Consider the following 15,062-nt stretch of genomic DNA (forward strand, 5'->3'; position numbering starts at 1 on the left):
CTAGTCTGAACATCCTGATATAAGCTGTTCTACTCTCATTGAATTTTGATAAGTTGCTAAATTACAGCGATCCACTGGTGGTTTATCTTCACCAGTAAGTTTGGTATTCGAGAAGAGGAGCCATTATACAGTATACAGCTTCAGGTACTGAAGCATCACTCGACAGTGTTCCTATGTCACGACGGAAATGCAACTTGCCTGCATACATTTTTGAACACAAAAAACATGAACAGTAGGAGCCAACCAAAGGTAAACAGAGTTGCGTGTACATTGAAAGTGTACCAAGAATTTATATTTTGAAGCAGTATACAAAATAAAGACACCCTTCCCATGTTTAATACACGAAGTCATTTTAAAACCATATTCAAACAAGCAAAATTACTTGAACAGTCTCTATATTTACTTAGTGATGGGAGCTCTAAATCATCCCACAAACACAATTGAAATACCTGGGAACTAATTAAGACAACCTATTAAATTGGCAGAATATAAAAACTGAATAAAGCAAGAAAGGAAGAGAATAGATCAATCGTAATAGGTCCACGACTTCTAAAATTCTAGTGGTTAATCTCTCAATTGAAAGAAAATACAGAATAGACTCTAAGAGCAACGTGCTAAACATGGACTCGACAGATTAAAGCATGCTGAATCCACGAAATCACTTCTTCATCGCAAATTTTGGACCTTTAGCTATTACCACTTCAACTACATATACTCGCTCACGTCATTGCTGAAGCTACATACGGCCTATTCGATCAGCCACGTTTGAACAACGAAGAAATAAACAAAATTTTCCTTAAATTACCTAGAACATAGGACGATTTAGCATCAAAATTAAATTTTTTCTCGCTTACTTGATCGTGCTCGAATCAACTTCCACCAGTGCGTAACTTGAATCAGTTCTCTCAATTTTTAATGCAGTGTCTTGTTTATTCTTTTTATTTTCATACTTTGCTAGTTCGTTTGTCATACAGAGAAAAAAACGCTATCCTGTTTCTTTTTATTTTTCTATGTATAACGTCCAGAAGGTTGTGTTTCGTCCTTGGAAATTCACAGCTGTACTTTTCAGAAATCACCTTTACGTTCCTTTAGTGACTCAAGAGATCATTCATTTTCTCTGCATATTTGTCAATAACATTTTCGTCAGACCAGCATACCTTGGATATTATAGTTTAACATATAAAACCACTTCATTCTGATAGGATGTATCATCACTGCATGGAAAAATTCTTAGTGCAATATCGTCGCAGATACAGATATACATAAATTATGTAACACGTAATACTGCGTGCGAACTTCATCAGAATTAAACAAGGAGTGAAGACTTCCAGTATGACATGATCCATAATAATAAATCCATTTTGAATGTTTAATGATGTTATTTTGAAATGTTCGGTAGAGCGAGAGATCTCAAACAATGAACGGAAGGATCTTCTTGCTTTCGCTGGAAGTCGTGAAAGTTATGGCGGAGGTGACCTTGGCGTACGTAGCTACTGCAGCGAAGATACTGTTGTCAGCGTCTTACGTCGCATGTGCACTCGACATGAAAAAAAAAGACATCGATGAAACATGTTTCTTATAATACTGTAATACACAAATAAAATAATTTATCTACGCACTCGACATGAAAAAAAAGACATTGATGAAATATGTTTCTTATAATACTGTAATACACAAATAAAATAATTTATTATCTACTTATAAAATTATTTTAATATTTATTACAAGACTATTACATCTTCTCACTCATAATCGCTCATGCGGTAAGTACAACATTGTGAAAGCCCAAACATTAACTGATTAATATGAGGTCAGAATATCAATTAATGAAATAATTTGTCATAAATCTAAGATGTGATTCCTTCGGTAGGAGACAAGCTTCCTCATATATTGCTTGCTGCGGTATCTTGCTGAAATCTGCTGGAGAACTAGGATGGTAATCACAGCTTACCTCGAAACAGCCCATAATACCATTATTAACACAGTCAGTCTGTTTGTTTAACACCCTATTTTTCTCTCTTCACGATAGTGCAATTCCACCAGCTGCGACATAGTCGCATATACAAACAGTAATACAATACTGTCAAATGTTTTTTATCCCAGTCTTTGATCACAATATCAGTACTTCAGACGATGGCCGGTTTCAGTCCGTAATGACTGTCGTCAGATCTACAATATAGAAAATGTATACGCCTAGTGAGCAGTGCGTCTTTTAACATAATACAGCAATACGTATCACAATATACTATCATACAACCAGGGAAATGTACAGATAAAATACGGTAAAACGTACCTGTTTTACACCATGTCCTAAAGTGATAAGGCCATAATGGCATCGTCAAAACATATGAATATAATCAGAACAGCCTCGTCACATAGATTTAAAATACGGTGTAGAATAGGCCACATCGTCCACGGAGTCATTATTGCAACTGGCTACTGAAGTACAGTAGCTAACAGAAATCTGTTTGCCTACATCCTCCCTACATGTTGCTACTGTGGGCTTAGATGTAGTCATCATTTACGCAAAAAAACATAATCTGATAAAAATCATTACGTAAAGTGCATGTAGCAGACTTTTAAAATCGGTAACTATCATAGAAACCAAATGTAATACATTAAAAGACGAATACAGTCACCTATATAAAATTATTAAAAGGAAATATATGAAGAGAATAGGACCGACACTTTTTTTGCTTAATTTACAGTCAACAATTAATATACGTTATATGTTGCCTGTAGCAACCTATAAATTGCCTATGAAAGATAAAATGTCTATATGACAGTTGAAAAAAGAGAGATCAATGATCAGCGCCCTCTGTTGGGTCGGCCGCCAGGATGTTATGAAGGCGCGCGCCGATTGTAAGAACTTAACCACTAGAGGGATTTACATACGACGTGATACGTCGTCCACAGAAAACGTTTAAACAACATATTAACAGTCAATAAATAAATTTATATAGTCTGGCTATACATTCTATTAATAGATAGGACATGGCAGTCCTGTCTGGAACCTTTATAAAGTTGTCGTGTGGTAGGATAATAACATACCTGGGTCTGTCGGAGGTCCCTGACCCCGTCAGCACCGTAACGCGTTAACGTTTTCCGGAGCGATGGTTTCGCATACCCTGACGACCGTTACATTAGAGAAGGATAACGTGCTGTGAACGGAAGCTACGGGTGAAAACCTTTAAAGCTGTAATCTCGAGGAGAGCCTTCTTTAAGAGAGATGTGTGCAACATCCAGGGCTGGCGACAGTGATGGTATGCGGTACATGATTTAAGGCTACAGCTACTGTACAGTGAAACAAGTGGTTATCACGTCTACCGCTAACAGTTGCCCACATAAGGTGTCATAAAGATAAAACTGATCGAGTCTGCAGCTGAAAGTAGCTGTAAAGTGCGTGTACCTGACGAGAGTTGGGCTAGCGACAGATCCATGCATCGCGTATTTGAGAAGAGTACACCAAATCGTCCAGTTCCTTACTGACATTAATACTGGAGGCCTTCTCAACGGGATGCAAAACGCAATTAAAATCTCCAGCTGACAGAAGTTTCTGCGGAGTTTTACAAAATAGATGAACTATATCCTCCTTGTAAAATCGTGTTCTAACTGTTGAATAGCCAGATCCTGAAGGGACGTAAAGAAGAACTAAAGTCAGGTCACGAAAAGTGCACCCTATCTCTTAGCCACCACCAAGAACTTCGAAATAGGTCAGTGGTATTCCCCATCCGTAAAATAACGCAATAATAGTAGATAGTTCAGGAACCGTATTAAAGAAAGGAGAATAATCGGGAATAGGTAAGTGATCAAATAATACTTATCGCAAACATACGAGTCTGCACTTGAACCGAAGGTAAATTATCATAGCGCCGCAAGTCTATGACCAGAACTAATTCTGCTCTCATTCAGGGTAAGAAAGGTATAGGCCTGCAAGCATTTATTACCAAAATAATTCAGATTATTACTTTCAAGTGACCTTTAAGGTCGTGTATCATAGTCCATGGAGGCGACAATGGATGAATCTCAATGTAAAGTGCTGGATTCCTCTATTTCACCCTCTACACGTTCTTCTCTTTTTTTTTCTTTTTTCGGCACTCCTCACGCTCAAGCGGAAAACTTTGATTACTGCAGCTTTGCGGGAAAGCGACTGGCACGTGCGGCAATGTGCATGTGTGTGTGCGTGCGTGTGTGTGTGTGTGTGTGTGTGTGTGTGTGTGTGTGTGTGTGTGCTTGCGTTAGGAATTCCAGTCAAAAATAACTGCCAAGATGAGAACCATAGAAGTAGATATCCTCGGTGTAACAAAGCAGCTTAAATCACTTAATAAAGGCAAGGCCTCCGGTTCGTATTGTATATCAGTCAGGCTCGTCTCAGAGTATGTTGGTAAAATAGCTTCATATTTAGCAGTTATATACAACCACTCGCTCATAGAAAGATCCGTAACTGTTGTTGTTGTTGTGGTCTTCAGTCCTGAGACTGGTTTGATGCAGCTCTCCATGCTACTCTATCCTATACAAGCCTCTTCATCTCCCAGTACCTACTGCAACCTCCATCCTTCCGAATCTGCTTAGTGTATTCATCTCTTGGTCTCCCTCTACGATTTTTACCCTCCACGCTGCCCTCCAATACTAAATTGGTGATCCCCTGATGCCTCAGAACATGTCCTACCAACCGATCCCTTCTTCTGGTCAAGTTGTGCCACAAACTTCTCTTCTCCCCAATCCTATTCAATACTTCCTCATTAGTTATGTGGTCTACCCATCTAATCTTCAGCATTCTTCTGTAGCACCACATTTCCAAAGCTTCTATTCTCTTCTTGTCCAAACTATTTATCGTCCATGTTTCACTTCCATACATGGCTACACTCCATACAAATACTTTCAGAAATGACTTCCTGACACTTAAATCTATACTCGATGTTAACAAATTTCTCTTCTTCAGAAACGCTTTCCTGGCCATTGCCAGTCTACATTTTATATCCTCTCTACTTCGACCATCATCAGTTATTTTGCTCCCCAAATAGCAAAACTCCTTTACTACTTTAAGTGTCTCATTTCCTGATCTAATCCCCTCAGCATCACCCAATTTATGTTCATCTTATATCCTCCTTTCAAGACACTGTCCGTTCCATTCAACTGCTCTTCCAAGTCCTTTGCTGTCTCTGACAGAATTACAATGTCATCGGCGAACCTCAAAGTTTTTATTTCTTCTCCATGGATTTTAATACCTACTCCGAATTTTTCTTTTGTTTCCTTTACTGCTTGCTCAATATACAGATTGAACAACATCGGGGAGAGGCTACAACCCTGTCTTACTCCCTTCCCAACCACTGCTTCCCTTTCATGTCCCTCGACTCTTATAACTGCCATCTGGTTTCTGTACAAATTGTAAATAGCCTGCCGCTCCCTGTATTTTGCCCCTGCCACCTTTAGAGTTTGAATGAGAGTATTCCAGTCAACATTGTCAAAAGCTTTCTCTAAGTCTACAAATGCTAGAAATGTAGGTTTGCCTTTCCTTAATCTTTCTTCTAAGATAAGTCGTAAGGTCAGTATTGCCTCACGTGTTCCAGTGTTTCTATGGAATCCAAACTGATCTTCCCCGAGGTCGGCTTCTACTAGTTTTTCCATTCGTCTGTAAAGAATTCGTGTTAGTATTTTGCAGCTGTGGCTTACCTATAGACTGGAAAATTCCTCTAGTCGCACCAGTACCCAAAAAGAGAAGTAGGAGTAATCCGCTGAATTACAGGCCTATATCACTAAGGCCCATTTATAATAGGGTTGTAGAACATATACTGTATTCGAACATTATGAAGTACCTCGAAGAAAACGATTTATTGATATATAGTCAGCATGGATTCAGAAAATATCGTTCTTGTGAAAGACAACTAGCTCTTTATACTCATGAAGTAATAAGTGCTATCGACAGGGAATGTCAAATTGATTCCGTATTATTAGATTTGCAGAAAGCTTTCGACACCGTTCCTCACAGGTGTCTTCTAACCAAACTGCGTGCCTACGGAGTATGGCCTTAGTTGTGCGACTGGATTTGTGATTCGCTGTCAGAAAGGTCACAGTCAGTAGTAATAGACGTAAAGTCATCGAGTAAAACAGAAGTAATATCCGGCGTCCCCCAAGGAAGTGTTATAGGCCCTCTACTGTTCCTTATCTACATTAACGACATAGGAGACAATCTAAGTAACCGTATTAGATTGTTTGCAGATGATTCTGTCATTTACCGTCCAGTAAAGTCATCAGATGATCAAAACGACTTGCAAAATGTTTTAGATAAGATATCTGTATGGTGGGAAAAGTGACAATTGACCCTGAATAAAGAAAAGTGTGAAGTTATTCACATGAGTACTAAAAGAAGTCAGCTAAATTTTGATTACGAGGTAACTCACACAAATCTGAGGGCTGTAAATTAAACTAAATACTTAGGGATTACAACTACAAGTAGCCTAAATTGGAACGATCACACAGATAATATTGCGGGTAGAGAGCAAACCAAAGACTGCGACTCATTGACAGAACACTTACAAAGTGCAACAGGTCTACCAAAGAGTCTGCTTACACTTCGCTTGTCCACCCTATTCTGGAGTATTGCTGTGCGGTGTGGGATCCGCATCAGGGGGGACTGACGGATGACATCGAAAAAGCACAAAGAAAGGCAGCTCGTTTTGCATTATCGCGAAATAGGAGAGATAGTGTCACAGCCATGACACGTGAATTGGAGTGGCAATCATAAAACAAAGGCGTTTTCTCCTCCGATTGCGAAAACATTCTGTTGATACCCACCTACGTAGAGGGAAATGATCATGACGATAAAATGAGAGAAATCAGGGCTCGCACAGAAAAATGTATGTGCTCGTTTTTCCCGCATGCCGTTCGAGAGTGGAACGGTAGAGAGACAGCATGAACGTGGTTCATTGAACCACTTGCCAGGCACTTCTTTATTGTGAACAGCAGAGAAGTCACGTAGATGTAGATGTAGATGTAGGAGGGGGGGTTCATGCTTCATGCAGAAATTCACTATCAGGTGCAGAGGTGACACCGATTCCTCCACAGATTGGCAGTGCGGCTCCTGAGAATCAACGGAAGCTGAAACTGATGGCAAGTCTTTTACCATCACGACGTGTTGCACTGCCTACCTAGGTCTGATCAGCGGCGGCCTGTGGCATGCTTTCCCCACCCGGGGGCGCAGAAGAAGGATGAGAATACGTTTCAGACTCATGGATGCCCCACAAGTACGTCAATGTAGCACGAACAGGTCCGTCCTCATGCGATGCCATCTCGGTGTAGGGAGATGCACCGGAGGGGGTGCTTGACGCTCTCGAACGGGAGAGGCATCCTCCATTGGAATCTTCTCAGTAGCCGCGCGGTCTAAGGCAGTGCAGTCATGAACTTTGCGGCTGGTGCCGGCGGAGGTTCAAGTCCTCCGTCGGGCATGGGTGTGTGTGTTTGTCCTTAGGTTAATTTAGGTTAAGTAGTGTGTAAGCTTAGGGACTGCTGACCTTAACAGTAAAGTCCCATAAGATTTCACACACTTTTTTTTTTTTTTGAATCTTCTCAGTAGAGCAGAGAAGGGAAGAGGGATCTTTGACTCCTCACCATCTTGCATTCGTCTACGCGTGTTTTGAATTTTGAACTGGAAGTAGCGGAGACGTGTACGCTACAGCCACAAAGTCCCTACGCGAAGTTAATGGCGTAATTTCACTAGGGACATAAAGCGATGGCTAACATTGCCCCTCAGGAACCTGTTTAGGCACAATGGCTGTCATGTGGGGAATTATGTATGCTGAAGGTAGCCTTTTACGATACCCGTAAATGGATTTTAAGATCGTGACACGACACAGTTTGTGCGTAGGTGTTCATTCTCGTTACGTATAAAACAGGTCCTTAGTTGTCCTGTGTAAATTATGTGCACTCGTGTTCCAAACGCCATCAGATGAGAGAGGGCATTCCGTTTTACCACCATGTCCACGGATTGAATACCACTGTCAACTTGTAAATGACGTTGAGCGGACCAGCGTCCGTGACGTATATTCCGTACGTCCCCAAACGGAAACAGAACGGCCTTGAGGAAACTATCCCGAACGTCGGGCGAATGGTTCAGCAGCCTGAAATTCTTATATTCTATCTCCTTAGTCCCCGTAGTCCGTGTCCGAAAAGGAGCCTGTCAACCTGAAGCGGATCTAGGAACTTGTCATAAACGACATACGATTCAGAATCGAAGCAAGCCATTGAACCTGTTCTGAAGTTACCTTGATCTTGGCTACAAGACAGCCATGATTTTCTAACGAATTTGGCTGCACTTGCCAAAACTAAAACCAATGGCGCCTGTTTGTGGAATGTTCCTGGGAGCCATGGACGACATCACGCCACAAGACAACATTCTTCAAAACTGATTCACAAATCCGAGACGCTGAGAGACAAACAATGGTGCAACACACAAAAGGAATCACGTGGCACTGAAGGGAAGCAAGGAAGCTCTCGCGGCGTTGCAGTAGATTCTGAAGCAGGCAGAACCTACCCGCCCACCGAGCAAATCGGGAATACCCACAGACATCGAGTGACAATTTACATAGATCAAAAGTGTCAAAAAACACCCACACATTCAGCAGAAAAAGCTGAATGAGCAATAAATAAAAGTATTTTACTGACTAGCAGAACAAGTTAAGGTACAAATTAGCAAATATAACGCCAAATGTCCCACAAACAATTAGTACAATGAGAAACTGCCTGTCGGCTTCTATCTCGGGTTCTTCGGCCAACGGTTGTTTGATGATGTGTCTCACGTTTCGCCAGCACGAGTGGCTGGCCTTGTGAGAGCTTCACCCTCCATTGCTGGCGGACGGTGGAGCTTTGACAATGGCAGTCACTAGTGCTGGCGAAACGCCAGAAAAAAATGCATCGAATACATGTGGCTCAGTGTGAGATGAAGTACCACAATGAGACGTGGAAATGTTAAGATAGGCATTACGTAGCAAACAACAAAGGGCCAAAGCCAGAGGGAACTTGGTTACTTGGAGCCAAGAACACCAGAGAATGGAGAAGATAGATATAGGAAAGCCCCTAAGCGTTGATGTAGAGTCGAAATGAATTGGCTGACACACAAAATCGCTTGAAGGGATGCATTTGTGCATTAAAAGACAGTATGAGTTACGTAACTCAAGATTTGTTGTTGTCCCCAACTTCGGAGATAACAAGTACACGTGAGAGTGTCAAAAGGAGAGATAAATTAACGACGCATCATAGCCTGAAATTTTTCAGATATCGGCGGAATTAAGCATTGGGCATTTCATTACTCTCAGCTGTAACATTACGTGCGTAATGGAAATTACTGATGTCAGCGCTTTCCAGTGTCAGTATTTCAGGAACTGGAATGATGCTAGTACATTTGGGTGTCAGTAATTCAAGAACAGGCTTTTGTGTGCTAAGGCTATTGTCCTTGCTGTGTTCATTGATCCTCCTCTCTTCTCTCTTCCGCATCCTATCCCTCCACGTAAGGTCGTCATGGTCTCACCCAATCGCCAAGGAGAGGGAGGGGGGCAATGCTTTTGAACAATTTGCTCCCAGCCAACAGAAAGTATGTTCCCCCTTCCCTCTCGTTTCTCGTTATAATAATGAAACTGCGTCTCATTCTAGCTCGGCACCTCATAGTTAAAGGATCACCACGAAGAGTCATCACAAGGCAGAAGTCACTACCTCCAGCCAGAAGAGAAGGCAGAAGAAGTCTGATTGATTTGTCGATCAAGTATTAATAATAATATTGCTACTAATATATTCATTTACGCTTACATTTCCTTATATATATTAGAGAGAGAGAGAGAGAGAGAGACAGGTCCAAAAAAATGTATCCACTCTTTAAAAGTCCATAACTGGCAAACTAATTGACTGAGTTGTCTCATCTTTGGTAGTGTAATAGTTTGTAGTTCTAGCAATTGCCACACAAGCGTTGTATTGCGTTGTCTTGTTCTGTTAGATGACAAATGCCAGATAGTCAGTGTTTTGTTCTTAGTTGCACGTAGTTATCCGAGTAAACATGGCTGGCGCTAGGCTTACATTCGATGAAAGGAAGTCAGTTCTGAAGTGGTACTTTAAGTACGGAAACATTAATGAGGTTCAACGGCAATGGCGAAATGAGCATGAAACAAAGCCACTGGCACATTTAACGATTCGTCGCATTCGAGACAAATTTGAAGCCGAAGGCTGTGTTCAAGATGTACATCTGGACCACCTGTAACAGTAACAAGTACAACTAACTCCCGTCGTGTGTTACAACAATTCACTCGCTCACCACAGAAGTCTGTTAGACAGTGTGCCCGTGAGACTGGAGTGAGTCGCTCAAGTGTTCGGCGAATTTTGAAGACAGCAAAGCGGAAGTGCTACATCCAACGATTGCTACACGCTATGAACGAGGACAACCCAGATCGTAGAACGGAGTACTGTGAGTGGTTTACTAACATGGTGCGCAACGATGAAGAGTTTCCAGAGATGATTGTGTGGTCTGATGAGGCACAGTTCAAACTCAATGGTACAGTAAATCGCCGCAATGGCATCTACTGGGCCGCCGAAAATCCCAACGTCCGTGTAGACAGAGCCGTGAATTTTCGAGGTGTGAATGTGTAGTGTGGGTTGTTTTACCGGGACTTAGTTGGGCCATTCTTCTTTGACGGCATAGTTACCGGGGAGGTGTATCTTCAGAAGCTTCAGACTTCCATTTTACCTGACATCGGAGACTTGTATGGAGACGTAATAGTCTACTTTCAAGAAGATGGTGCCCCAGACCACTACCAAAATCGTGTTAGGGCTATCTCGACGAAAATGTACCAGGAAGATGGATAGGCCGTAGAGGTGCTGTGGAGTATCCACCACGTTCCGCAGACATAACTCCTCTGGACTTTTACCTGTGGGGAACACTAAAGGACGTCGTTTATCGACAAAAGCCACGCACATTGGATTAACTTCGAGAATCCATCGTACATTCATGTGCAAATATCCAACTGAACACGTTGCAGTCAGTAGTTCGTGCTGCAGTTCAGCGGCATCGTTAGTGTGTGGATGTTAAAGGTGACCATTTCGAACACCTACTGTGATATCTTTAAGTTGGACTTTAATCTACACTTTCACCAATAATGACACAACTCCGTCAATTAGTTTGCAAGTTATGGACTTTTAAACAGTGGATACATTTTTTCGGACGCCCCTGATTGAATATTACTAGAACTGCTGGACCATTACACGCAGGTGTTCAACATATTATTGTCTGCGCCACCACAGTAACAGCAGCGATCCATAGGTGGTCTTCCACACTTATGCGACCCGCCGTTCGACTGTTCTGTACCGCCACAACAGCAGCACCGGCAGCCGCTGAAGCTTTATCAACTAACTGAACCTCAGTTAAGTGTCAGCAGAGTACTGTTATTACACATATAATTTGACTTGTAGTGTGTCTAAGCGCGTGAATGTTGGTCCAGCATCCGCCCGAGACCGTGTTGCAGTATTCAACGTACGGAGGAGTTCGCCGGCCGCTGTGGCCGAGCGATTCTAGGCGCTTCAGTCCGGAACCGTGCGACTGCTACAGTCGCAGGTTCGAATCCTGCCTTGGGCATGGATGTGTGTGATGTCCTTAGGTTAGTTAGGTTTACGTAGTTCTAAGTTCTAGGGAACTGATGACCTCAGATGTTAAGTCCCACAGTGCTCAGAGCCATTTGAACCATTTGGAGTTCACCGAGCGGAAGGTGGCTGAAGATGGCCCACCTCATACACTTGTTAATATCGATATATTTGGGAGAAATGCTTCCATAGTGGGTGTGTATGGAGGAGTTGTCCTTCAATTAACTTCAAGCGACACGCGGCTTTACACAAAACATTTCAGTGTCCTGAATCTTAATGTGTTAAAAATGTAACGAAAACAATATTTTATGACCGCTGACTTTTCATGAAACCACGTTACAAATGTTTTGAATCCTGATGGTCTATACTGTGCATTAATTATTGCTACAGACAGAACGAGCGACAGGCGTTCATAGGTCAGAGGTGCATAATATAGCTTTATCCACTAACTGCACTAGAGTAGTGTAAATAGAATAGTGTATAAATGCCTGTATTCACCTAGTGCAAAGTGTACAAGTGTAGATCCAGTGAGCGTAAACTCCATAGAAGATTAGTTTATGGACGGTATACCTACATATACTGTTACAGCTTTAGATTTGAATGCCATACAGACTGAATTTAAGGCATATAGAAAGTAATTATTTGTTAAATATTGCATAGCTGAATGACTGTAGGTACGTAAACGAAACAAAATATTTCCTGCAAAATTGTTCTTACTTCCCCGCCCTGAACATTCAAGTGTCAACAAAGAGTAAAAAGAAGTACATAGCTACTGTGAGTTAGTGAGTAAGGTGTTTGATTCCTAGACAGCAACGAACTTGTTAAGCTGCCATAGCTATTTGTATTATTATTATTTTTAAGAAAAATCATTTGTCCTTTTTTCCTTTTTTACTGCCTCCACCGTGTAGTTTAACATGCTTTCAGTCACTATTCTCCCGTAAGAGGGAGTCAATGGTTATATTCAAATTATGCGCAATCTTGTGATACAGACTCACTACCCTCACACAACCTTACAAAGAGGACTGTTGGCTTTCATTTATCAAGTTTACTATCAAGGTTTTAATATTGCCCATTTTTCCACGAGAAATGCCGATGAACTGACGGCAGATCCTACAGCAATTATTCTTTTATAATGAAACTTGATATAAATTATTTTTAAAAGTTGCTTACACTGCTGCTAAAAATTATACATATTGAAACGTCCCCTTAGAAAAATTATACAAGACTGTGCTTAAACTGACACACAATATTTTTAGCGCAACGCAATCTGACTTTCAAAAATCCCTACAAAGAAATGGCCCTGACTAACATTAACCTATACCTTTCACAAATCACTTACCTCACCAAAAATCTTCGTTACTCGAACTACTGCAATACAGCGAGCGCCACTACTGCCAACTAAATAAAAGATTCAAACTACGGAAGGCACTAACTACTGATAGGCATAGTTAGCAAATGAAAGACTTTAATAGAGAACAAACAATGTATTTACCTCAATAGTGTTCAAAAGTCATAATGTACATAGCAGTTCATGATATCCTGTACTGCAAATTTCAAAAGTCCGCCATCTCTCTCCTCACATCCACCACTGCTGGCGGCTCACCTCCAACCGCGCAACGCTACGCGCTGTTCACATCCAGCTGCCCAACACTACAATGGCAGACAACAATGCAAACTAGCCACAGACTGCACACAGCACAGCCAGTGATTTTCATACAGAGCGCTACGTAGCGTTGCCAATAAGAAAACATAAACAATCTACTTACAATATTAACAGCTGTCGGTAAGTAATGCACCTAATCATGTAAGAACTCCCTGCTACAAGACACATGCGATGAGAGTATTAGCACTGACGATGGCGAATAAGAATGTATTCGAAAAATATATATAAACTTAAGCAATAATACTTTGTTTTCTTTTTCTTTACAGGTGTGGCAAACTCAGTGCAGTAGCAGCCACCTGATATGCAAATAATGCTCTTAAATGTCAGCTGCAGTTTAGATAAGGACACCTGTAAACACGTCAGTGAGGGAACGATGGCAGATCACGAGTTCTATCCGGTGGTAGTAAAGGCTTCCATAGTGATTATATGGCGTAACATTTTAACAAGCTACTTATTTAGGCCTTTTTGACCCATGTCGTCAATGCGACACATACCAGATAGGTTTGTCTCTTGCGGACGAGAGCACTGACACCGGATTTGCTGACAGCTGACCAGCCGAAGTTGCTTCCTTGGTCGCTCTTCGTCTCTGTCCGGACCTTTCCGTTTTCCATCGATCAATGCGCCCACTACGTAGTCGGGCCGGAGGATGATCTCGGCGCTGTGTTAGTGTTAGTGGCAGACGAGCACTGCAAATGGCGGTGGCTTCCACATTAACGTGCTTTATTTGCATTTGCGCTACACCTTGTATTTAATCGTCAAGGTACCGTACAGTTTTTCTTTCTTTCTCCACTTATTCTGCAGCCTTCTCTCAAAGTGTTCTTCCTAGAAAAAATGCTTTTGAGTCCCGTAATCGTCGAATATCTGTCTATCAAGTTTTATTTTAAAAAGATAAATAAATGAATAAGCAATAAGAAAACAAGAAAACGGGACATGTAAGGGGACAGCCCAGTGACAGCGGGAGTGGGGGAGGGAGGGGGGGGGAGAGCAGTGAGTATTTCACCAGTGTGAAGCTGACTGTTTCCGTTCTTTCATATAAAAGGAAAAAAATAGGTAGCATCTTTGACTAGGGATCAAAACGTCCTGGTTCCTGCGGTCGAACCTAGTCACCGATTAAAAATTTTCAACAATGACGGCCTTATAGTTCCGCTATAAGAAATACCCCTCTTCTTGTCAAAAAGAGCGGAGGAGTGAGCAGAGGTTCTGAGCACTCAGTTTGCCTTGGGGTGCGAAACTGCCCAAAAAGGGCGGCGGAATCAACAGTGATCATCCACATGAGGATGAAGAAGGCAGTGGATACCTCTGCACTAAAGAAACATAGTCAGTATCCACAGGGAACTTGGCCTGTAATTGAAAAAGTGGCGTGGAGATCTCTCCATTGGCAAAAGGTTCCAGACTAGTCCCCCACTTGGAACTCCGGGAGGGGGCAGCCAGTGGGGAGGTGACCATGAGCGAAAGATGGACTAACCAACGAAAGGGTAGACTTTTACGAGTCGGGGCGCGGAATGACAGAAGTCTGAACGGCGTAGGAAGGTAGAAAATCTGAAAAGGTAAGCGCTGAGGCTCAATAAAAATATAGTGGAGGTCAGTGAAGTGAAACGGAAGGAAGATAAAGATTTCTGGTCAGATTGTCAGACGAGTGTAGGGTAATATCAACAGCAGAAGGAAATGGTATAATGTGAGTGGGATTCGTTATGAATATGAAGATAGAAAAGAGCATGAATTACTGTGAACTGTTTAGTGGTAGGGTTGTTCTCATCAGAATCGACATCAAACCAACGACGAC

The sequence above is a fragment of the Schistocerca americana genome, chromosome 2 (genome assembly GCF_021461395.2).
Source record: "Schistocerca americana isolate TAMUIC-IGC-003095 chromosome 2, iqSchAmer2.1, whole genome shotgun sequence".
Lineage (NCBI taxonomy): Eukaryota > Metazoa > Arthropoda > Insecta > Orthoptera > Acrididae > Schistocerca > Schistocerca americana.